The following is a 22,051-nucleotide window of genomic DNA, read 5'->3' as shown; positions in this document are numbered from 1 at the left end:
CTGGAGACTGTGCTCAACTCGGGAAGAGAGTCTCGAGACACAGTGTCCTTAGTCTGGCTCAGAGGTCCAAGTAGGGAGGAAGCACATGGCAGGAGCCAGGACGCCAGGGGTGCCTAGAGGGTGAGGGCCCCTGGGAAGCCGAGGCGGGGGGAGGGTGGGGGCTCTGGAAAGGCCTGGGGGGTCCAATCGGGTGCGGGAGGGGGACCCCTGGGTGGGCCTGCAGAGGACAACGGCGGATGCTGTCCACCGTGGGAAACCCAGGGAGAGGCCGCCTCCAGGTAAAGGGCCCAGGAAAGCCGGACATGAACACAGCGGTGGAGGGGGGAGAGGGCAGGCGGTAACAGAAACCAGAGCCTGGGACACTGGGAGGCCAAGGCCCAGGACAGCAGGCCCTGGTCTGAACAGCCTCCGTTCCGGAAGCTCCTCCGTGAACTGCTGTTAAGATTTACCAACAAGAACGTTATCATCTGCACTTTGGTCCCAGCGTGGCTATGAGACCCGCAATCTAGCCGAAGCGCTGTAATTTCTGCAACAGCCATGTGGGTGGCACTGCTCTGACACCCCAGGACCTTTACATCGTTGTGAAGTCCTTGCCCTCAGGGATCAGGGTGTAAGACCAGGGAAGGCAGCATCTGGATGGGCTTGGGCCCCTTGAGAAGCCTTGGGGGGCTGGCAGGGCCGGTCCCCAGTGGGGTCAGAGTGCCCAGGACCACGGGGAAGGGACACTCTTGCAGAGGAACCAGGGCCTCAGAGGGCGGCGTGGGCTCAAGGTGCCCACCAGGCCCCGCTCCCAGACACGGGGGGTGAGTGGGGTGCAGCTCAGGGCGCAGCCCTCAGCGACGCCTGTCGCCCCGGCCTCCCTGCAGGGCACCCTGCGTTCACCCTGCCTTGGCCGGAAGCTGTGGCTCTCTCCTCCCCACTCCCCCCTGCCCCTGCTGTGGTCGGCGTCTGCTCAGGGCAGGGCAACACCTCCCTGCTCATCCCGCAGCCTGCCTCTCCACGTCCTCCTGCCTTCCAGCCCCGCCCCGCCCGGCACTGGGCACCCATCTCCCACAACAGGAGTGTCTGGGGCCCAGCTCTGCACGGGGCACAGGCCGGGCCCACGCAGGGAGGAGTCGGGGGCTCACCACTCACGACCAAACGCTCACACGGCGGTCTTCTGAGACCACTGAGAACAAACATCAGGACCTCCCCACCCCCGCACAGTCACTGCGCTTAGGCCCGTCTGGTAAGAAACGGCAGAGAGGAAACCATACGAAGCTAAGTGCGCACAGTAATTCGGAGTAACGCGCTTCTTGACGTTCGAACAAACGGCTGACCGACTTAAGAAACTGCACGACAGATGAGGACAACAGTCATGTCATGCTGGTAAATTAGTAAAAGTTACAAATGACTCACGGGAGAACCCACTGAAAGGAGTCTACACATTAATAATTCCTAATCCTGCCGGATTGGTTTCACAGACCCGGGGGACCACAGGAGGGCGGGCGAGACGTCGCAAACGCCACCACGCGCTCAGCTGCGCCAGCCTCTCGAGTCCCGCAGGCGGGGTCACGAGCCCGCTACGCCCCACGCACCAATCAATGACAGGACCTCGGCTCTGACAACCCCCATGGGCACCACCTATGGTCCCCGCCACAGGCCCCACCCCGCCCTCCTACGGCGTGCAGGGGAGACGACAGAGGGCACGCCGTGCTGACGTCGGGGCCGATGTGCAGAGCAGGGGTGCCCAGGGCAGGGCTCAGGGTCTGAACAGACACTGGAATGGGGCCAGGACGCGCAACTCAGAAGGTGGCCTGGGAGAGAAGCAGGAGCTGAGGGGGAGGGGAGGGGAGGGGAGGGACGGAGGGATGCACAGAGGGACAGGGGGCTTGTGCCTCCGAGGCTGGTGGGGCTCTCACTCGGGTGCGCTGGAGCTCAGAGGGCTCTGAGCAAAGGGAGACCTGGTCTGACGTGGGTCTGCTCCTGGGTAACTGAAATGTGGGGGAAAGGCCAAGGGACAGGACACAAGGGAGCCTTTGGGATGAACCTCCGTGTCCTCTGTTACGTTAAGCCTAGTTGCCTGTTGCCTGGGTGAGAACAAGACAGAACTACGAAAGCAGGACCTGCTGTTTTCCCCGAGTATTGTTCTCACAGGGAGCACAGAGGAGTAAACAGAACGGTCTTCTCTAAAGAGGGACCGAGACCAACGGAGAAGTAAAAATCCCTGTTATCAGGGAGCCTGGGCGGCTCAGACCGTTGAGCATCTGACTTCAGCTCAGGTCATGATGTCACAGTTCATGAGTTCGAGCTCTGCGTCGGGCTCGCTGCTGTCAGCATGGAGTCTGCTTGGGATCCTCTCTCTGCCCCTCCCCTGCTCATTCTCTCTCTCTCTCTCTCTCTCTCTCTCAAAACTAAATAACATGTTAAAAAACAAAACAAAACCAAACCCTGTTGTCTGCACACTTCACTGAGGGTTGTCAGTAACAGAGTACTGGGTCTGGCCTAGAGGCTGCCCCTCGGGGGAACCCAGGAAGTAGGGCGTGGTGGCCGTGGCCGTGGCCCCGGAGGGCGGGCTCTGCCTGGCTACCCGGCCCTGCCAGTAACCACGTTAAGCTGGTAGTGTTTGACGACCGTATGTGAGGACAGCATCGGACCCCTAGGGATTTAGGAGGTTAAATAAGATCAGGGGTGAGAAGGGTCCTTTCTGGCAGAGACACAAAGGTGGGGGCTCCCGTCCCCTCCTCTGTGCTCAGCTGAGGACCTGCACTGAAACGCCCGCAACGCAGTGGCCCCTGTTTCTTTTCTAGTTCGACGCACAGGTGCAAACCATGGGCCGGAGGCTCTGTTCTTTAAAACTCTCATCTCTAGTTAGGAGGCAAAGGACTCCATCAAGAGTCTGAGAAAACAGACAGCACGTCCCTGCAGGACACAGAAAATGTCACCCGGCTTCCGTCCGTCTCCTCCGAGGTCAGTCCCTGGGGGCAGCAGGGGGACCACCGTGGTCCTCCGAGGGCAAAATGCCTCCACGTGCTGGCCCAGCGGGGCATCCAGGCCCGAAAGCAGGTGTCGCGCGAACACGCAAAGCGCGGGCAGGAACAACAACAAATTGGCACACGTGTAACACCTGGAAGAGTGTCTTGCAAAGCTTAATGGGAATTGGGGGCACTTGTCATTTTCCACATGATGCTACCATTTCTCGAACGTTTACTTGCGCTTTGCAGACTCTCCCGCTGCCTGTGAGACTAGCGAGAAAAGAATGGGCTTCTGTAAGAGAGTGTGCGGCAAGGTGAGGCGACAGGCAGGGTGAGAGTCCTGCCCTGAAGAAGGGTGATTTCCCGGCCAGACTGGACCTGGCTGGTGGCCAAGTCGCTGTGCAGCAACGTTCCCGTCAGGACTCACGAGACAAAGACGCGGGGGCGCAGGGCACATGCTGGCTCGTCCCACAGCCTGGCCTGCCCCCTGCGGCGGCCCCCCCATCAGGGACAGTAGTCCCGCCTGACCCGGACCAGGATGTGCACTTTCCTCGCTGACTCACCAAGCATTTTCTGGGTGGAATCACCCTCAGGGTCTTACCCCTCTTCACTGAGTTCTTCGAGCTGATCGTGGCCCTGTCTGCAGAGGAAGCAGTGGCCGAGGGTCACGGGAGTCACGTTTCGCTTTACAAAAGTGACATCCTGATGCCTCCTTTTAAAAACTTTTGAATGGGGCTGCCGGAGTGGCTCAGCTGGTTAAACGTCTGACTTCGGCTCAGGTCATAACCTCACGGTTTGTGAGTTCCAGCCCCGCGTCAGGCTCTGCACTGTCAGTGCTGATCCGGCTTTAAATTTTTTCTCTCCTTGTCTCTCTGCCCCTCCCCTGCTCGTGTTCGCGCTCTCTCTCTCAAAAATAAATGAATAAACTAAAACAAACAACAACAAAAAGCTTTTGAGTGAAACATGCTTTTGGGATAGACAGGTATCTCCAAAGGACTAGAAGATTCTGGAAGCCACAAAACTTCCCCAGACCAGGGCTTCTCACGGGCTGTCCTGGGCTGGAGCTGAGCAGCATCCCTGGGCTCTACCCAGGAATGCCAGGGGCGCCGCGAACATTGCCAGACGTGAGTCGGTGTCTCCTGGGGGCACCATCACCCGACAGGGAACCAGTGCCTTGGGGCATCAATGCGCTTAGCAACCTGTTCTTTAAACAGAAATACAGGAGGGGACAAGGGCCGGTGTTGGGAGCACAGGGGAAAGGCGGGGGCCGCTGAGCGCTCTCCTACATCACAGACCCTCGTGGGGTCTCAAGTACGTGTGCGTGTGTTCGTCCCAGGGGAGCCTCACACACAACCTTCCAAGCCTAAACCTATCTTCTCTACTGTGCTGCCCCTTTCCAGAAACGTCCTTCCCTGCTGTGTCCCCAAGTCGGTGAAGAGTGCCCCATGCTTGTGCTCACCTGCCCAGCCATCCAGGAGCCCTTGTCTCACTTCCTCTCTGCCCCGGGGTGGCTCCCTGCCCGGCCCCTCAGGCCCCCGAGGGCGCGTAGACGCAAATGTGGCCGCGGCACCGCCCCGTTCGAATCTTCGCGGGCGTCTCCCACCAGGTCAGGACCATGTTCAGACATCCTGCTGCTCACCGTGCAGGTTCATGCAACACCCTGGGCCGGGGATGCGGCTGTCGGGGCCCCTCCACCGTCCGCCTTCCTGGCAAAGCCCGCTCCCCGCACCCTGCCTCCCGTCCCGGCGTCCGCACGAGGCCGAGGCAGCACATACTCAGAATGGCTGCTGGAAATGAGCACAGATCCTCCGACAGGAGCTGGAGATTTTCATCCAGAGCTCAGCCGAACCCTAAAGGGGCCGTGCAGAGACCCCACGGCATCACGGGTCTGCTTTACAAGGCCTCTGCTGGGCTAACTCACCACACCGAGATGGTCTCTTCGTTGGTGACGCTTACAAATGCCTGAGATGGGAAAGGAAGTCCACCTGGGTGGGCACCGCCCTCTAACAGGACTGGAGCCAAAGCTGCGACCCAGCCGGGCTGATGGGCACACGGGTCCTCCGCACCCTGCTCCCGGTGGGCGGGGGGGGGGGGCGGCCACAGCCACTGACGGGGGCCCCGGCATCTCGCGTGTTCAGGTGAGACCACACAGAAATCGGAAGCCGCCTGGGTCCACCGGGAGAGCCGGCACGTCCCGGTTCGGTGCCATGGTGGGGTTGGGGGGGGGGTCCCCTAATGTGATTAGAGAGAACAACTGAATGATCAAATGTCCGGGTGCCACCAGATACCTCCTGGCAGCCTGCCAACAGAGCCTGCCTGCCCAATCTTCCGTGGGCTCCCCGGGCCCCGTGGGAACTGTCTCCAGGCCGTGTGTGTGTGTGTGTGTGTGTGTGTGTGTGTGTGTGCGTGTGCAGCTGGGGGCAGGGGGACTGGAGGCCACACTGGACACAACAGCCTGCTCATCCCCCGACCTCTGGCCCTGCCTGCCTGCTCGCCACTCCCGGGGGACGCTGGGCTGGCACACGGACACACGATTTGTTCTGTGGACACACTGTGGCTTTAGTCACTTGGTCCCGCCAGCCCAGCTCTGTCCCCCTCAGTTGCCCTAAACCTTCCCCAGGCCTCCTGACCTTGCCTAACCTCACACCCTCTTGCTTCAGACGGTAACAGAATGTTCCACAAAACCATCCAGAAAACCTACCCACTCATGATGGCTTGGACATAACTTCCACGAAAATATTTCCCTGTCTCCTCAAACTGAATTTCCCAAGAATACATTGTTATGCCGCCAGACACAAAAAAGTTTCAAACAAAGGAGGCGCTGTCCCAGGGGCACGCTGAGCTGGAACCCGCATCTATGTCACAGATGCGTCCTGGGGACACCTGACCTCAGTGCCCCAAAGCAGCAACTCAAAAGCTGGCATTTGAAAAGGCGTTTCCAACCTGGCAGATGAGTCAGTGATGCTCCGAGAACCTGCATTCCGTCACGGGCTCATGGGCGTGGCCCAATCCACATCTTGAGTTGGTGTGAAACATTTCAGAAAGAAACTTGCATCAGGCCAGCAGACAGAAAACTCGCCACGCAACCTGACATGCGGTTGGCAGCCGGCTCGTTCCAGACGCCTGCACCTGCCGCTTCCCCGAGGCAGGGGCTCTGTGTCCGTGCGCCCCGTGGGGAACACTGGAAACCAGCCCCCTGGCTGTCCGTCCTGGTGCTAATATGGTTTCAGTTATGTCTGCTCTCGAGAAGGCTGGATTTGGATCCCAACAGAAACAGACTGTTTTATTACCCTCTACAGATACTGCAAATTTTGAGAAACAGATGTTCCAGTAAAGTTGATCATAAACAGAGAACTAAAGAGATGCTATTTATTAATGACAACAGACTCTCTCTCCATGGAACGGCACATGTTACTTCCGCAGCGAGAGCACTTGCAGAGAGAAAAGTCCAAGGACAGAAAGAGCCATTTGTGTTCGAAGAGTAAAGTGGAGAGATGTGGGTGACGGGTCATTAAACCCAGACGGTCACTGCAAGTTTGTGGGCAAAGGGACCCAGGGCAGCGCCGGCTTTGAGGAATCAGCAGAAGAAATACCAGCCATAGGAAATCACGATGTGACGGAAACACACGGGTTTTGCTACAAGTGTTTTCTTCGTTGCGTCCTCCCCCACCCGGGACTCGAAACCGCCAATCAGCACAGTGTCCTCCGAAGGTGTGCGACCAAGGTCTAGTTTGGCAACACGCTGCTAACGCTTAGAAGTGAAATGTCAAGTCGCATCAACTTTTGCAAGGCTGTCAAAACTGAGCAAGTTCAAAATGAAGGAAAATAAAGAAGAGGCATGTTTTCAACCAGATTAGAAAGAGAAAACCATACATTTTGAATACGTATTTGATATTTTTATTCTACGCCATTAAACATCTTATACACCGATCTCAGGATAGGACACTCACTCTACCCTCTTCTTCACTGATGATGAATTCTACCACTTGCCCAACATGACAAATTCCAAAGTAGCACAGAATGAACTTATGAGGTGCCCTGGAGTGCGGAACCCCCAACCAGCGTGCTGGGGAGATACACACACCCACCATGAACACGGCTACTTGCCTCACCCAGGGTTTCCCACTTCCCAGCCTAAACTCCTCCCCAGCGAGGCCCCCTCCCTTGCCCGCACACACACCCTGCCCGTGATCACTGTGCACACACACCCACGCATATACGCGGTCATCTCTCTACCGCCCTGCCAGGTCACAGCTCCTGCAGGACGAGCCTGCCGATGTGCCCCCACGGGTCACCCCCTCACCGGGGCCTGGCGCTGTCTCGCTGTGGGACGCGGACGCACTGGCTCTACGCTGGGGCCTGGTAACACAGCAGTGAGCCTGCTGGTTTGCGAGTGCAGTTGTGTGCTAAACGGGTATGTGCGTATAATCCCCACAACAACTCAAAGGGTAAATACGGTCCTCATTTCAGACGACTCAGCAGGAGGCCTCGCCCAGAACCCTAACCCTAACCCTAACCCCAACCCCAACCCCTAACCCCTAACCCTAATCCTAACCCTTGTCCCGGTCACAGACGGTGAGCAGCAGGCCCGGGACGAGCCACCGAAACGCTGGCCTCTGAGCCGGCCCTGCCTGCCCACACCGGGTCCCGAAGGACCCCCACCTCAACCCCTGGGCCCGACCCAGGCCACGAGGGATGCAGGTGAACAGCCACAAACCACTCAGAAGTCGGCGAGGCGGCTTTTTGTTAAACAATAACTTAGCAGCCAAGTACAGCAACCTGTGTTTGCGTCTTTAATTCTGAGGGACTCACGCTTCATTTATAAGAACGTCCTCATAAATACTACACTAGGGTAGGTCATTTTGTTAGGCTTTGCACATTTCATAAATAATCCGTCTCCTCAGCTCCTGTGACCCAGAACCTGCTGGCTGCCACAAGTCCCCCCACTCGCCCTGTCAGCCCTCGGCCGGACTCCGACGCCCAGCCTCGTGCGTTCAGTCCATCGTGACATCTTCTAATAATAAAAAAGCAATTCATCTCAAGGGCCACCAGTACTGGCTCAAATATTACAATGATTACAAACTGAAAAAAATGTTCTCACACAATAAAGTCCTTTCCCAAAATGGCCTGAAATGTTGCAACCAAATCCCGGCTGAAAGTCTGGGCGCTTTGCCGATGGCGGATATGATTCCTCTGTGCCTCCCTTCACGGGGAGGGTGGCTGTGTGCTGACTGGCAGTTAACCCTCCCTTAAGGGTGATGAGCGAATGGCCACCACATTCCCAAAGCGTCACAAGCGATGCCCGGGGGACAGCCAGCCCTGTGGCATCCTGGCAGGGTCCCCAGGGACAGCTGACAGGGCTCTGCCCTCTGTGATCTCCCCTGCCAGGTCCGTTCTGTCTGTTCCACGGTGCTCACCGCAACCCGCTCGACTGGATTCGTTCCACAGTCACGACCCCGAGGAGACACCGTGCCTGCTGTCAATCAAGTTCCCGTCCCAAGTTCCCGGACGAAACTGAGCCCACACAGCAGCCTCGCACCCAACAGGAGGGGGACTTCGTGTGTGTCACGAGGGTGGCCCATGTGTGTGAATGCACACACACACACACACACACACACAGATGGGGCAGGGTCGTGCCGGTTGGAGCGTCCCACTCAGCAGGGCCCCCGCAGACCCCCAGAAGGCCGACGAGGGACCAGAACAAAAGCAAGTTCACGATCAAGGGCACAGCTGTGCTCCCCGGCCCCATGTCTCACACCAGGCCCCGAGCAGGAGGCCGCAGGCGGACAGGCCAGAGCAAGCCACTGCACCTGTTCTCGGCACCCAGGGAGCGGCCTGCCATCCCGGGTCAAAGTCTGAACCTGCCTGCGCTTGGGAGGGAGGCAGGTGGTGGTGAGGCCCAGGGGAAGAGTCACGGCCCATGAGCCCCGCGCGCCCATCCCGGGGAGCCCGAGCAACGGGGGCCGCCCCGGGGACCGGGGCCCAGACGTCCGGGCAGGCCGCACCTGTGCCGATTCCGTGCTCGGTTGTGCACGACGTGAACACGCTTCCTTGTGACACCCACTCGGCACACGTTTGCTGAAGGAACCTGAGCTCCAGGACGGGGCGTCCGCCCACAGCTGTCACGGGGACCCAGGAACACCACGTGGACGAGTGGTCACTCTGTCCCTGGCCCTCCTGCTGCCACATCCAGGCCCGCACGCTCTCTCCGACTGCTCCACGTGTCCTGTCCCTGCACGGCTCTTCCAGACAGCACGGTGCTCCCTGCGGGCGGAGGGTGAACGCCGCTCCACCGGGGCAAAGACCGGCTTTCCTGGGAGTCCGCGGGAGTGGGGACAGTGGCTTTCCCGGTGCCCTGTGTGCTGGCGCCTCGGGACATTCCTCAATGTCTGCTTCGGTCTGACAACGGCAGCGGGAAAGCGCCTGCTGGCACCTCCAGATAACTCGCGCCCAGGGTCGCTCCGTGTCACAGCATCCGGGGAAACGGCGTCTCGGGCGGGCCTCTAACCGAAGGGCCCTGCAGCGACCGGGCGTGGCCACCCAGAGCCAGAAGACAGTGTGCGGGTGTGACGGGGAGGAAGGGCACAGTCACACGGAGGCCCCTGGGGAGGCAGGCCCAGATGGTTTTGCAGAGCACGGCCGCCTGCCAGCTCTGGCCCGTGGGAGCACTCCAGCGCGTGACCCTCCGTGACCGCCTGGGGTGGGCACGATTACTGCCCCCGCTGGGCAGACGGGCAACAAAGCAGCAGGGAGCGACCTGCTGGTGTGACCGCACGACCACGGACCCAGAGGCCTGGCTGCGAGGCTACGGACACGGCCTGGGTCCCCGGGTACCTCCGGGGGCTCTGCCCCCACCGCGGTCACCCTCCCCCCCATTTGGCACCTGCCCTCGGCACCTCTGCAAGGCTCCTCCTGACCACAGACTGTCCCCCGGCCCTGTGTGGCATCACCGGCAGCTGCGCATCAGCTCAGAGCAGGGAGAGGACAGGCTTACGTGGCCTCCACGGAAGAGCGGAACGTGGATTTCTAATGGGGACAAAAAGCACGCGGAGGAAATACAGAAATGCGATCGGTTTCCAACCTCTCTGCGAGCGTCACAGGGCATCTCCCGCAGCATACGTGTCAAGGAGGAGATTTTCCACCACGACCTCGCCAGCGTGGACAAGCTGTGGCCTGCCCAGGGGGAGGCTGGAGGGAGGTACAGGGGACAGACGGACGGACACTGTGTGAGCACCTACTGCGTGCCTGCATGTGTGGGGCCTGTGGGACCCAAGGGCCCCCGCCCACCTCAAGGCCTCAGGCCCGCTCACTGCACACAAGGAGAGGCCGGAAGTTTCAATCTTTACGTGATCGCAACCTGAGTCAAAGTCGGACGTTCAACCGACAGCCAGGCACCCCCAGAGTGTGTCTGGGGACACATCTTGACTAAACAGAGTCCGTCCCCCGTTGAACCCACCCTAACCTAGTCCCAGGACCCAGCCTGGAGGGTCATGGTCTGCCTGCACCACGCACATGCAGGGACCCTGTCTGTCCACCCCTGTGGCACCCAGCAGATGCCTGTGGATGCTCGCAGAGGAACCCTCCCTGACAGTCTCCAGCTTCCTCCCGACCCCACCACCTTGGCTTCCTGACCCGAAGCCAAGCCCGCTTCCCGCACCCAGCTTTCCCACACCAGCCAGCCCGCAGCACACCGTCCCCAGAGGGACTGAGTGAGCCCCCGAGGGTTCTGGCCCTGGCTCTTCCCCACCCTGTGACCTGGGCCCCGTCCACACCTGTGCGGCCTCTACACTCCTCAGACCCTGGGCAACCCTGGGTGAGCGTCCCCATCCTGTGACCAAAGGACCGAAGACGCAGGGCCCAGCAGCAGCTGCCCACTGAGGACCCGGCAGATTTCCGCTCCAAGCACCTGCTGTGTCCGACCCCACTGGCTACAGAGGCCAGTTGGGGCCCCAACCCCGGGATCCACACCCTCGCAGGTGGCTGTCTCTGCAACGGGGACAACAGTGAGATCACCCTGAGGGCTGTGGGGAGGGTTTCGCGAGGCACGGAGCAGCGTGAAGGCTCCCAGTCCTGCAGGGGTGGGGGAGGCCCACAACCCGTCTCTCTGTCTCCCACAGATCAGGACTAGGAGCTGGGGACAAGACGGGAGAAAGACAACTCACTGAGAACTCCAAGGGCAAAAGGCCAGAGAAGCCGCCCCTGGAGAGCGAGCGGTGTGGGGCGGGAGTCTCCCTCTCCTCCTGGTCTCCAGCTGCATGTGGACAGCATCACACCTGTCCGCCTGGGCACAGGAGCCCAAGCAGGGCAGAGGAGAGGGCTGGGGAGGGTGTCCTGGCTCTGGGTGTGAACAGACACACGCCTGGCTGCTCAGGTGTGGAACAGGCAGGAAGCACGGACGCGCCGTGGGACCCAAGCTGCCACACACCCCAGCACCGGGCCCCAGCCTCCCCCGCGTGACAAACGTCAGCGCGACTCCCCAGCAGGATGGCAAAGGCCTCGAGTGCCAGACTGACGCAGAAACCCCTCCCACCGTATCAGACGCACTGGGCATCCAAGCCCAACCTTGCCGAGCACCCGTTCAAGAAAATTCTCCGAAGGATTTTAACAGGACTCACGGTCCTACGACAGGATATTGAAATGTCTGGAATACAGATTAATCAACACACCAAGAACCAGGAAATGCTGACATTCTCCAGGGAGAAGACAAGGCCCAAGCTGAGGTGGCCTGGATGCTGGAGGTCAGGTAATGACTCTCAACTTGCCCTTGCGACCCTGCTCAGCGAGGTACAGCTGAGATGATCGGAGAGACAGCAGTACTCGCGAGAGAAAAAGAAACCACCTGAAGGAAACAAATGGAGAATATAGCATTAAAGTACAGTATCTGAAATAAAAAGCCCACTGACGGGCTCAGTAACCAAAGGGTTAGGATACAGCAAAGTCAGGGGAGTTGAAAATAGGTCAGTAGGAATAATGCATTCTAAAGAACAGACAGAAAAAGTATTTTTTAAAAACTGTATTTATTTTGAGAGAGAGAGAGAGAATAAGCAGGGGAGAGGGGCGGGGGGGGGGGGGGAGAGAATCCCAAGCAGGTTCTGCACCATCAGCGTGGAGCTTGACTTGGGGCTCAAACTCATGGCCCTGGGATCATGACCTGAACCAAAACCAAGAGTCGGACACTCAACCGACTGAGCCACCCAGGCGCCCCAAGAAAAAGTGTTTCTAGAAAATGCACAGGGAACTGTGCTTCTGAGAATATGGACTAGGTGCCCTTTTCCCCGTGTCTCCTCCTGAGTCAGGTATGACAGACGGCAGGACTCTGGAGGGTAGGAGAAGAAGGGAGGCTCTGGGACCGTGGGACCCAGGGAGGGACCCAGGGAAGGACCCAGGGAAGGACCCAGGGAGGGACCCAGGGAAGGACCCAGGGAAGGACCCAGGGAGGGACCCAGGGAGGGACCCAGGGAAGGAAATGGTGCTGAGTTCCCTGGGTTTTCCTTCTGCCTCACACATCTGGTTGAAGAATCCCGCAACTTGGAGATGCCAACAGGCACAGGCACAAAACTCCAGCAACAGCCAGAGGACGAGGGAAAGGACAGAACAGCATGACAGGAAACTTCTAGACCAGAACAGCTCTACTCCAGGAAACACACAGAAAACAATGGCCCCACCTGCACACATACTAATAAAGGCTGACCAGGAGCCTGGACTTCCATGGAGGAGTTCACGAGGTCCCCCAGCGCTCCCAGCCAGGGTGATGTGAGAGAAACCCACATAGGCAGCTGGAATGTTCATCCAGCCAGCTGGTAACAAGCCTCACTCCCCCAGGAGACAGAAAAGGAGCTGGACTTTACCTCCACCCGGCAGGAGCCAGGTGCCCTCGGCCTCCTTGCTGGGATGGTGTCAGAGAAGACACAGTGGGGAGTCAGGACTTTGACCACCCACCCAGATCTTGGGAGACCCCGTAAAGAGTAGTCGCAAGGCATCCCACCCCTCCCGGCCGAGGAAGTATCAGTGGAGGGCTGGTGGGGGGCGGAGAGGACTCCCACCTCACCGGCAGCAATGAGGGACCCCTCCTTGGTTGCCAACAAGGCCAAGGGGAACCTGGACTTCTTCTCCCACCTGGCAGTAACTAGCCACCTCTTCCCTGACGGAGCAGTGTCAGAGAAAGCCAGCTAAAAGAGAAGATTTAAATAAGATCCAGTCGCATTACATCGTACAAGAATGTCCAGGTTTCAATAAAAAATCAGTCACCACGGTAAGAACTGGGAAGTTCTACAACTGAATGGAAAATGACAGTGGCTAGAGGCCAACACTGAGATAGCACAGACACTGGCAAGCACTGTTCGAGCAGATGAGAACATTCCCTGAGCAATTACACATGGAAAGCCAACGAAGGCCTACAAAGACTCGGCAAGGGAAGAAAGATACAAAAAATGAACCAGACAGAAATCTGAGAACTGAAAAATAAAAACACAATAACCAAAATAGAAAGCAGGGGGGTAGACTTGAACACAGAATGAAGGGACAGAGAAAAGAATCAGTGAACTGAAAGATAAAATGATGGAAGTTACTCAATTTGAACAACAGAGAAAAATAGTTTTTAAAAAGTGAACAGAGCCTTGGGGACCTGTGAAATTATAAACAAAGATCTCATGGTTGTGTCACCAGTGTCCCAGAAATAGACAGAGATGGGTTGAAAAAGTATTTAAAAGTAATGGCTGAAAACTGCCCAAATTTGTAAGACATAACTTACATAACATAAAAGACAAAACTTACAAAGAAAATCAAACCAAGACACATCATAGTCAAACTTCTGAAAATCACATCATAGTCAAAGAAAAAATCCTAAAGTCAATGAGAGAGAAACAACACTTTACCTATAGGGGGAAAAGCAATTCCAGTGACAGTGCATTTCTCAGCAGCAACCATGGAAGGCCAGAAAGAAGTGACAAAATATTCTTCCAGTGACAAAAGAAAAGAACTGTCAACCCAGAATCTTATACCCAGCAAAAATATCTTTCAGGGATAAAGGAGAAATGAAGACATTCTCAGCTAGAGGAAGATCAAGAGAACTTGCTGCTAGCAGACCTTTCCTGAAGAATGGCTAGAGGAAGCAGAAAAGAAAAAATATGGAAGGATCCCTGAAAAAAAGAAAGAGAAAGAATATGGTGAACAAAGATAAAGACAAATACAACAGAATTTCCTTCTCCTTTTTTAAATGTTTATTTAGTCATTTTTGAGAGAGAGAGAGAGAGAGAGAGACACAAAGAGAGAGCACAAGCTGGGGAGGGGCACAGAGAGAGGGAGACAAAGAATCTGAAGCAGGCTCTAGGCTCCGAGCTGTAAGCACAGAGCCTGACATGGGGCCTGAACCCACAAACTATGAGATCATGACCTGAGCTGAAGTCGGACGCTTAACCGACTGAGCCACCCAGGTGCCCCAACAGAACTTCCTTCTTTTCTTGACTTTCCTAAAGGATGTTTGAGGATTGAAGATAAAATTGTAACACTAATGTGGTTCTAAATGTCCACGGAGGGAAAAACCAAGACACTTATACAATAAAACAGGGGAGAGTAGGGTGATGCAGAGGTAAGCTTTCTATATTTTACCCAAACAGGTAAAATGACAGCACCAGCAGGCTGGGGAGAGTTACATTTACATAAACCAACACTGGAGACAACCACTGAGAGGCTACACAAAGAAACGCATTAAAAAAACAATACAAATTGGGGTGCTTGGGTGGCTCAGTCAGTTGAGTGTCTGACTCTTGATTTTGGCTCAGGTCATGATCTCATGGTTCACAGGCTTGAGCCCCTTGTCAGGCTCCATAATGACAGCATGGAGACTGCTTGGGATTCTCTCTCTCCTCTCTCTCTGCCCTTCCCCCTGCTTATGCATGCGTGCATGTGCACTCTCTCAAAATAAATAAATAAACATTAAAAAAAAAAGAATACAGACTATGTTCACTTCAGCAGCACATACACTAAAATTGGAACCAAAACAATACAGATATTTTACAACAATATAAAACTAATAAAGACGTATAGATAAACCAAAACCTAATTCTAAAAGAAAAAATTAAGTAATCCACAGGAAGGCAGGAAAAAGACAACAGAAAAATGAGAATCAGAAAGAAAAACAGAAAACAAAATATAAAATGGCAGATTTAAACCCTAACATATCAAAATTTCATTAAGAAGACAGAGATTTAAAAACATGACTTATGGGGCGCCTGGGTGGCGCAGTCGGTTAAGCGTCCGACTTCAGCCAGGTCACGATCTCGCGGTCCGTGAGTTCGAGCCCCGCGTCAGGCTCTGGGCTGATGGCTCGGAGCCTGGAGCCTGTTTCCGATTCTGTGTCTCCCTCTCTCTCTGCCCCTCCCCCGTTCATGCTCTGTCTCTTTCTGTCCCAAAAATAAATAAAACGTTGAAAAAAAAAAAATAAAAACATGACTTAACTGTACGTGGTCTAAACGCACTGCAAATCTACCAATGGAACAGGTAGAAAGTTAAAGGATGGAAAAGACACACCATGAGAACATTAATCAAAAAAAGTAGGAGTGGCTTATTAATACATAAAGTAGACCTCAGAACAAAGACAATTACCTGAAACAGAGAGGCATATTACATAATGAAAAAGGGTCAACCCCAAATGAAGACATAGCAACCTTGAACGTGTATGCATCAAACAACAGAGCAGGAAAATACATAAGGCAAAAACTGACAGAACTACAAGGCAAACTAGAGAAGTCCAGAATTATAGTTGGAGACTTCAACAATTGATAGAACAATGAAACAGAAGATCAGCAAGGATATTAAGAACCAACCAACGCCATCATCAACCAATAGGATCCATCACATTTCTCCAACACCCCCCCCCCCCCAACAATAGCAGAATACACAGTCTTTCCAGTGCCACGGAACATGTATCATCACCATAGACTACATCACTCTGACACACTCCTTTGTTCTTGTGCTACTTCAAACTTTGGTGGGGTGTAGGCAGGTTTGTGTGAAACTGGTCAGAGAGAAAGGAAATAGACCAGTTTTGATGCCCAAGGCCAGTCTGCACAGGGATGTACCATTTCTCAGAGGGAGGATGGGCTTTCCGCTTACAGAGCAGGGCATGGTGGGACCAGAACCCGAGTGGGTGTGTTTCCCAAACCGCAGTATCGGTTCTTCCAGATGACTAGATCTGTTCACTTGTTTGTTTTGAAGGATAAAATATTTTTTGTCATCTGGATCAGCTGCTTTTACAATACATCACATGGTTATTCCCTGTTCGCAAATAAGGATTTAGAGCAGGGTCAGCAAGCTGCAGGCCAAATTCAGCCAGCTGCCTGCTTTTATAAATAAAGTTTTATTGGCACACAGCCACGTGAATTCATGCACACACCATCTGTAGCTGTTTTTGTGCTAAACCAGCAGAGCTGAGGAACTGTGACCCACAAAGCCTAAAACATTTGCCATCTGGCCCTTTAAGAAAGCGTTTGGAGACCTATCTTCGAGCAACAAATAGAAGTTAACCTTGAATAATCTCCGAAAAATTACCATTTTTACGACCATGTTCAGCTACCGACAAGAACGGTGGCGAGGGCCTACGGGGACACTTTGGGAAGGCCTGCTGTTTTCTGACATCCGCTAAGACTGCAAAGCTGTGCCCCTCTTCCTATAGAGGCTCGTACCCAAATCTGGATTCTTTTTTTCTGAAACAGGTAGAGAGGATTGCCATTCATTCCCTATTCAGATATACTGAGATTCCTCCATATCGAAATGTGCAGGTCGCTGGCTTTATATAATCTGGCCATCTGCATTGCTCGTGCCTTCGCAATGGGGCACAAATAAGATTTCCACAGCACACACTGGGCGGGCATTCGAGGGACAGCACTTGCAGTGTCACCCTTCGGGACCGCGGAGAATTTGTGGGCTTTGCACAAACTCTTCTGATTCCTAGTCACTCCCCATGGTTTCAAACCCACTCCCCTTCAGAGAAAAGCAAGGGCTGGCTCTTGTAAGCAAACAGAGCAACAAATCACTACTGGAATCCCCCCCCCCCACCTTTTCCTGCTGGTGGGACCCGCTGTGTCTGCATCCCCCACCCCCCTTGCTGCTCAGTGGGGAGCTCCTGGAGAATGGGGTTCGGGGGTGAATCCAGAGGACCCAGGATTCTGCCCTCCAGGAGAATGCAGGGGAGGAAACAAACACGGACAAAAATCTAAAAAGCCCAACTCACCACACAAAGCAGAGAGAAATAACTAGCAGAGAGGTACAAACCGGGCTGTACGAAACTCAAAAGAAAAAGATTGCCGAAGGGCAAAGTACCAGCAGGGCCAGGCCTGGAAGGTAAGATTCAAACCCGGAAACAGGAAGGAAAAGCACTTGGCAGAGAGAGGCGGTGCTGAACCAGAAGGCAGCAGGTGGGCTGGGGACCATGGGGTCAGATCCGGAAGCCCTGAATGCAAGCCCAGCACCGGCAACGGGCAGCCCGTGGCGCCACGGAGCCGTGCACATGGGAGAGCCTTCTAGAAGAGCAAGCACCAATGGCTGTCTCCGGCGTGGAATCAGAGGTCGTCAGAAACTTGGAACCCGGGCTCAAGAGAAGTCAGGATGCAGAGAAAGCACTATGTCCGCGCGATGCCGATCACGCCGACCGCGAAGTCAGGGTGACTGTAGGAGTGAGGCTCATGAAACGGCCAAAGGCAGAAACCAACCTCACTGTCGGGAAGTCTGTTATGCAAAAATCTGGACCGTTAGAGAAGAAAAATTAAGGGGAGGGGGTAGGAGTAAAAAATATTAACAGCATCCTAATAAACAAAGAGAAAATGTTATCTTCTAAAGCATGAAAGACGGTTCCTTAAATACTAGTGTTCTTCCTTGAGGTAACTGATCAGATGTGAGATGGATGGGTCACATAATAGATCATTTTAAGAAATATTTTCAAAACGTTGCCAGATTAATCTCCCAAAGCGGCTCACACACCCGTCACAAGTGGCTCCGTTCTTTATGCCGCTTTGGCTTCAGTATCTACCCAGATGCTCGTCACCCAGCCTCGAATTGTTTACTTCTGTCAACGGCCTGTATGCGTTCTTTGCAATGGATTTTTAAAATCAATTTTTATATGTTTAAATGTTTTCTTGGGGAGCCTGGGTGGCTCAGTCGGTTGGGCGTCTGACTTCGGCTCCGGTCACAAAATCGAGGTTCATGCGTTCGAACCCCATGTTGGGCTCCATGCTGTCAACTCAGAGCCTGGAGCCTGCTTCGGGTTCTGTGTCTCCTTTGCTCTCTGCCCTTCCCCCACTCATGCTCTATGCCTCTTTCTCAAAAATAAATAAAAACATTAAAAAAAGTTTTTTAATGTTTTCTTAATTTTCACCGTCTATCATATTTGTTGCAAATATCATCCCCATCATTTTTTAAATTATGGAGTCTTACCAAAAATATTTAAGATTTTTATTTATTGAAATAATTCAGATTTTTCTGTAGGCATTCTGGAGTTCACCTTGGTTAGGGAGGTCTTCCCACATTCCAACACTACAACTTATCCTCTGTTTTCTTGGACTAATTTTTTACATGAAAATCTTTAATCCATCCAATTCTGATTTTGAGGAACTTTTACATTATCAATGAATGAAAAGGGCATTCTGTAACGTTCATGTAATGAAACACTGCACGACAAAGAAAAATCATGTCTTTACGATATGCCAGCTCTCTGTTCCTAAATACACACCCAAGAGAAAAGAAAGTATATACCCCCCCCAAAAGGACTTTTATACAAATGATCAGCATCTTTATTCCTGCAACCAAACACTGGAAATGGCCCCCAAATCCACACAGTGAATAAACAAACTGGTTTACTCAGACAACACAGTATTACCTTGTGATAAGAAGGAACCGACCACTGATCACTGTGAGTGCAAAATGATTAAGCGAAACAAAGAAGCCAGAGACAGGAAGGGCACGTATCACATGATTCCACTTATAGGAAATTCTATTAGAAGTCAAATCCGTCCCCGGTGATAAAGCAGGGCAGAGACCGAGGGATGGGGCACAGAGGAAGGTTCTGGGGTGACTCGAAGGTTCTGTATCCTGATAGGGTGATGTTTCGGCAGGTGCATACACTGATCAAAATTCCCCAAACTACATCCTTAAAATGTGTGAATTTTACTGTATGCAAATTATATACCTCAATAAAGTTGACCTTAAATATTAAAAAAAATTTTTTTTAATGTTTATTTATTTTTGAGAGAGACAGAGACAGAATGCAAGTGGGGTGGGGACAGAGAGAGAGGGGAGACACAGAATCCAAAACAGGCTCCAGGCTCCGAGCCATCAGCACAGAGCCTGACGCGGGGCTCGAACCCATGAGCCGTGAGATCATGACCTGAGCCGAAGTCTGCCGCTCAACCGACTGAGCCACCCAGGTGCCCCTAAATATTTTTTTATGTTTATTTACTTTTGAGAGAGAGAGACAGACAGAGAACGAGCCAGGGAGGGGCTGAGAGAGAGAGAGAGACACAGGCTCCAGGCTCCTGGCTGTCAGCACAGAGCCCCACACGGGGCTCGAAGTCACGAACCACGAGATCATGGCCTGAGCCGAAGTCCGGTGCTTAACCGACTGAGCCACCCAGTCGCCCCAATAAAGTTGACTTTAAAAAGTCATATTTTAAGTGAGTAAATGATACTATAGAAACCATTCTACACTATATCTCCCCAGCTTTTCTTTCATGCATATTCACATAGACAGAAACACCAAATAGTATTCACTGCCTGAGGGTAAGACTAAGGGTAGTTTTTGCGTGCGTGCCTTTCTGTGTTTTCTAGATTTTAAACTTTCCGTGTCTGTGGCTTACCTACGTTTTGCCTGGCACTGCACAGGCAGTATTAGAGACACGCTTTATAAATACAGCAGTGACCCGACCAAGGAGCTCACCATCAGCCAGGTGGGGCCACTGGGAGGAAGGAGAGGGTTCTCTTCTCCTCCAACCGTGGAGCACCAGCCGTGTCCACCCCCCACCACAACCCCCCGGGACACACACACACACACACACACACACACACACACACACACACTCCTGCCAGCCCCGACCCTAAGAGAACACATTCAGAGTCTGGGGGTATAACCCAGCTATAGTTACAGTCTGTTTCAAGTTCAACTAGCACGACCCCCTTTGACACACGAGGCCTCTGCCCGGTTTCCTGTTTTCAGTCAGCTCCACTTCCGACCAGGCCGGCACCCAGGAGCACTTGCTCTCACCGCACGCGCCCTTAGGGGCAGTCCGCTCTGAGACCAGAGAACTCTGCCCCCCAATTCCCTCGTCCTCACTTCGTCCTCGTCTCAAACACCGGGCCACGGAGAAAAGAGCACGTGCCTGGATCAAACCACCAGCTCCCTTTCGTACACCTTTTGCCTCTGGGAGCAATCAGTTCACGGCTTCCAGGTTTCACGCCTGAAAACAGGAGTGATAGGGGCGCCTGGGTGGCTCAAGTCGGTTGAGCGTCCGACTTCAGCTCAGGTCATGATCTCGCGGTCCGTGGGTTCGAGCCCCGCGTCGGGCTCTGTGCTGACGGCTCAGAGCCTGGAGCCTGCTTCGGATTCTGTGTCTCCTTCTTTCTCTGACCCTCCCCTGTTCGTGCTCTGTCTCTCTCTGTCTCAAAAATAAATAAACGTTAAAAAAAAATTAAAAACAAAAAAAAGAAAACAGGAGTGATATTCTCGAGACACAAGAGGATCGGGTGAAATGACCCACGTGGCCGCACCCCGCAGCCCTGACTCGGCTCCCCTCTCTGACCTCTCCTGTGGCCTGGTGCGCGTCCTGACCCTACTGACCTCCAGCATGCAATCATCTGCCACGGGCCTGCTTCCCTTTTGCGGGCGCGGAGAAGCGAAGAAAACCCAACGAGCTGGCGCAGCAGTTTCTGCACTGCTCACCCAGGGCGGCGGCTGGTGTCGGAAAACAGCGACTGGAACAGGCCTCTTCCTGGAGGAAGCCCCCCGGGCAGGACGCCCACAGCCCCGGCCCCTCCAGGGAGAAAGCTCCAGATGAGCCCGCACAGAGCGCCTTCACCCTCCGTAGTGCAAAACAATACCTCTCCCGAGAGAGAGAACCAGCAGCCAGCAGACCGAAGGCGGCACGGCCCCCACGCAGGCCCAGAGTCTGACCACCGGAACCCAGCTGGCGAAGGGTGCCGGCGCTAAATGCAGGCAACGAGGGACTTTCCACCTGGACAACCCACGGGGGTGGGGTCTGTCCAGTGTCCACGCGGCGCTGAGGCTTGATGGGGCCACACTGCCAGTGGCTGGCGGGGACCAAGCTCACGTGTGGACCACCGGGGGGACAGTTCCTTAGATGCCCCATAGCTGGGTCTCTCCGCATGTAAAGTACGAGAACACCTGCCCGGCTGGGGCTGTGTGTGAACACGACACGCGTGGAACGGCAGCGCGATGGCCGCACGGAAGGGACCCACTCTCGAGCCCAGAAATGTACAGAGATGCTCAAAGCCCTCGGGGCCGGGCCAGGCACCGTTAGAGCAAGACACGGGGCCCTGGTGGGTGGTGCAAAGAAGCCCCAGGGTGATACCTGACGCAAGACATTTCTCCCAGAGGGACATCAGTAAGATCGCACGAGAGTAAACTCTCAGACACCCAGCCAGAGACAGGCTCTCTGCAGACAGTGCTTCCGGTGACCCCAAGGCCGGAAACCAAGTGTTGGCCACGGGTCTGAGGCCGCCCTTGACCTCGGCCTCGCCTGTTTCGGCTGGGCCCACCCCTCCTCCAACCCGTGAGCCTCACAACCTCAGCGTCAGGAAGCACCTGGAGCACCCCAGGGTGTCCCAAACTCTGCCCACGAGAGAATCTGCCACCCCCACCCCCAATAATTAAAACAATAAATTGCTGCATCTTGTGCAGTGACTTCAGTGGACTGCAAGCCTGGACCCCGCTGCCCTCACTCAGCTTACGTGCCTCACGCACACCCCACCCTGCTCGTCCCCCACTCCTGCCTGGCCAAGGCCAGGAGCCCCGGAATTGAGCTCCCTCTGTTCGCTCTCGGCGGATCCTTTAAGAATGTTAAGCCGGATAAAGCCCTCACAGCCAAAGAGGA

At 54.6% G+C, this 22,051-nt stretch overlaps 1 protein-coding gene across 10 annotated transcripts in view; it reads right to left on the bottom strand.

Annotated features, from left to right (window-relative positions):
* The window catches only part of CERK (ceramide kinase), a 47,829-nt gene that overhangs the window by 24,341 nt on the left and 1,437 nt on the right, over positions 1–22,051 (bottom strand). The window lies entirely within an intron of this gene.

This window comes from Puma concolor, chromosome B4 (assembly GCF_028749965.1).
Source record: "Puma concolor isolate L17-30 chromosome B4, mPumCon1.1.hap2, whole genome shotgun sequence".
In the NCBI taxonomy this organism is placed as follows: domain Eukaryota; kingdom Metazoa; phylum Chordata; class Mammalia; order Carnivora; family Felidae; genus Puma; species Puma concolor.
This window is presented reverse-complemented; position numbering and strand designations above follow the sequence as displayed.